General features: G+C 43.1%; 1 non-coding gene across 1 annotated transcript; it reads right to left on the bottom strand.

The window, feature by feature from the left end:
- Window positions 1-1,831: 1,831 nt before the first annotated feature.
- Window positions 1,832-1,904, bottom strand: TRNAF-GAA (transfer RNA phenylalanine (anticodon GAA)). Its single transcript has one exon. It is a non-coding gene; the product is annotated as a tRNA-Phe (tRNA).
- Between the last annotated feature and the right edge of the window lie 1,977 nt (window positions 1,905-3,881).

Raw genomic sequence — 3,881 nt, 5'->3', positions numbered from 1 at the left:
AAGAAAGAGGACACCTATTGCATACCTCATACAAAAGTTAACTCAAAATGGATCAAGGATCTGAATATAACAGCTAGAATCAAAATACTCCTAAAAGAAAATGTAGGGAAACATTTTCAAGACCTTGTGGTAGGTAGTAGCTTCTTAAACCTTACACCCAAAGCATGTGCAATGAAACAAAAAAAAAAGGATAAATGAGACCTCCTTAGAATCAAATACCTTTGTGCTTCAAATGACTTTGTTAAAAAGGTGAAAAGGCAGCCTCCTTAATGGAAGTAAATTAAGGCCTCCCACCTCAATACAAAGTAAGAGAATCATTGCTGAATTAGGCAATAAAGCACTCAAGTCCAGTCAAATGAAACACAGTCTTCTGAGCTGAGAAGGGCCATGTGCCCTAAGGAACGCCGAGGGTCTCCAGCTCCTGTACTGTCCATGTGCCTACTCTGGTGCTGCTTCTTGCTTTGTACCAGTTTTCCTTTTGCCACTCGACGAGGTCTGATGTTGGAGTAGTAAAGTTTTTTCTCCTGACAGTGTTCAGGGCTGTCAATGAAAACTAGACGTTGTAAACCTGAAACAGTATTTAAAAAGAATAAAAAATAATGCAAAAAGACAAAAAAATGGACTATTATCTCTAACAAATAACTTCAAGAAAGATGTTGGAGTTAGAGAGGAACAAAGTTGGGTATGTGCACCTGAGTCCTGATGCCTTCACTGCCCACCTGCTTTAATTTTTCAAGATTCTGGGCCCTCATGAATGTTTCAGAACAGTGTTCATCAGAAATGCTTATTTTTATTCTTTCCTGGATCCAAAACCAGAAAAAACTTAAAATGTGGATATTCCAAACTGGCATACGAGGCTGCTGAGATGTCTTGAAACAAGAAAACTTGGGGTTATTCTTGTAATTGCTTAAAATCTCACTAATGTTCAACAATTTTCCTTATTCCTGCATTTCATAATGGAATGGACTCTGAAATGTAGAATTTTGATTGGCAAAATTTCATTTCCCTTATATATACTGCATCAAGTATATATACACACGGTAAAGAGGTTCTCTTATTACATGTCTTCTCCACATTTCTTGTGGTTAAAAACACCTCTTACCCACCACACACATAGATAATCTCGAGCAGAAATGAGTAAGTGCAATGGCATTAGGGTGTTGGAAGTTCTTTCCCCTCAATTCCCTAGGTTTTAAAATTTTGAGTAAAATATGCACTCTTTTAGATAACACTTCCTGGAAGACCTCAGTGGAAAAAAAAAAAAAGACAGTGATAAGGAAAAAAAAAGAGCTGTGGAGCTTTTGTTTGTGGAGTTATGAAATTATTCTAAAATGTTTTGTTGTGATTACATTAAAAGTCATTGGTTATACACTTTGGATAGAGCGTATGGTATATGAATGTATCTCAATAAAACTGCTTAATAAATAAAAAAGTAATTGTTTAAGAATAGGCAGAATTAGGAGCTAAGTACAGCAGGGGAAGGATAGAGAGAAGAGTGAAGAATTTTTTTGTTAGTTATTAAGTTTGTTTTTATTATTTTAATTATTATTGAAATAATGAAAATGCTCTAACGATGATTGAGGTGATGAAAGCTCAAGTAAATGATTATAGCAAATACAATTGATCGTACAGTTTGGATGAATTTTATGCGTTATTACTATATATCAATAAAATTGATTTGTTTTTTTTTTTAAAGAACAAATCTATATGTGCCCTTCTTCACTGGATTAGCAAAAAGGAGTTACACCTTCTAGGGATAGATCCACTCTTGGGGATTGGATGCAAATGTTAAGGGAAGGCAAGGAAGCACACAGTAAAACAGCGCCGGACACGCCGGGACCCGGGATTGAACCAGGGACCTTTAGATCTTCAGTCTAACGCTCTCCCAACTGAGCTATCCCGGCCCCGGGAAAAGTTGTTTTTCCGACGTTCTTCCAAGAGAGATTAAGAAGTTTTAGCGACGCTCCAGGTTCTTTCACAGTCGATCTTATCTTTAAATTTCACCTCCTCACTCACCTGGGAACACACGGGCTCCGGGGCCGCCCAGGTATGAAAACGCGATCCAGTTTTCAAGTGGACGCGCTGACAGAGGGAGAGGGAGGAAAAGGGGCGGATCACGCCAAACAGGAGGAAGCTTTTCTGCCTGTTCGCCCCCGGAATTGCAAAACCCGAACATAGCTCAGGAAACTAAGGGAAATCAAAATGACCTAGCGAGCTGCTTCTCTTTTCTTCCGGCCCTTCTTTTTCTGTCTTGGTCTTTAGTGACACAGAGAAAAGGAAAACAAGGTTAAGAAAAGAATTCGTTTTCCCGACAGGTTCAGACCCCTCAGCACTCCACGCTAATACCACAAGGCAAGAGGTGCAAGAAATAGGTAATCTTTATAGTGAGAAAGCCTTGCGTTAGGGCGAGAGGAGGCGGGGGTGTATCTCCGCGGTAGAGCGCGCGCTTTGCACGCACGAGGTCCCGGGCTCGGTCTCCGGCACCTCCAAAATTGTTCTTTCCTCAGCTTTTAAAATGACACTTTAGAATTTAATCTAATTTACGCACGCATAAAGGTGGTTTCTTAAATATTATCTGATTTCTATTCTGTAACCATAGAAGAGGCCGGCAAGAATAAAGAGGAGAAAAGAAGACTTTTCAACGGGAGAGTCGTGCCCGTTAGCGCGCGGTCCACCTGGGCCCCCATTTTACACTGTTATGAAAGAGAAGCAAGACAGAGAGAAGAGGAAAAGATCAGCGCCCTCTGACAGTTTCCCTTCGTTCTTATTTTTTTTCCGGGCAGAGGAGACACAGGGTCCACCACGGGTCTCCCCCGCTGACCGCGCAGAGAGCGCCGCCGGGAGTCCTGTCCACTGAGGAGACACTGGGGGCTGCGAACCCGGAGCCTTTCTAGGCGAGTGAGTGTCAGGAGGTGGAAAAGGAAATAAAGCCTGGCGGGGTTCGAGGCCCTCCACACCCGACAGTGAGGAATGAACGCGAATCCTACATTCCCAACTGATATTCGTAATATTCACTTCACTGCACTTTCTCACTCTTCCATTTTCCCCTTTGCTTTAACTCTAAACAGCACCAGGGACTCTCAGTTAACATTCAACAGAGGCCCCGGGTGAAGCGGGAAATGTTTTTCCACTATAAACGGAAAATGGATGAAAAGCCGCTTTTTCTGTTTTTTTTTTTCCCCCAGGGTCAACCAGATCACATCTGCACTGCATGACCAGAAAACACCCAGGATTTTCTAGTCCTCTGATGCACCTTTTCAGGATTTCCAAGGCTTGGTGATTTGTAAGCTGAAGTTACCTGTGTTATCTATTTCTTGTTGAATCAACATGTCTTTGAGAGGGAACAGAATGGGGTTTGCTCCCCATTGGCCTGTCTCACTGGGGTGTCTTTACTTTTTGATGCTCTTTTCCAAGGAAAATGCCCGCCGCCGGCGCTCAGGAGGGAGACTTGTCCATTCTCTGTGTCTTGTCGGTGGCACCGGCAATCTGTGTCTCTTGATGTTGCGTCATCTTGCTGCATCAGCTCTCCATGTGTGGGACGCCACTCCTGGTTGTGCTCCACCCCCCCACCCCCCCTTGCAGAGCGCACTAATTGCCCGTGGGACACCTATGCAAGGCATAGCACAGCACTCTTTGAGCGCAGCAGCATTGCGCTCAGGCCAACTCACCACATGGGCCAGGAGGCCCTGGTACTGAACCGGACCTCCCACATGGTAGGCGTAGGCTCTACTCCTTGGGCCACATTCGCTTCTCCCTTCTGTATTTTTAAATGTAGCATTTTGTGTGATCTATGTTCCTTTTTGAAATAAATAAAACATTTTATAAAAAGAGTATATTGAGGAGGAAAAAAGCGTGCTACTGCCCGGAATAGGGGTGAGCCC

Source organism: Dasypus novemcinctus, chromosome 22 (genome assembly GCF_030445035.2).
Source record: "Dasypus novemcinctus isolate mDasNov1 chromosome 22, mDasNov1.1.hap2, whole genome shotgun sequence".
In the NCBI taxonomy this organism is placed as follows: domain Eukaryota; kingdom Metazoa; phylum Chordata; class Mammalia; order Cingulata; family Dasypodidae; genus Dasypus; species Dasypus novemcinctus.
Note: the sequence above shows the minus strand (reverse complement) of the source record. Positions and strands in the feature narration are given on the sequence as shown.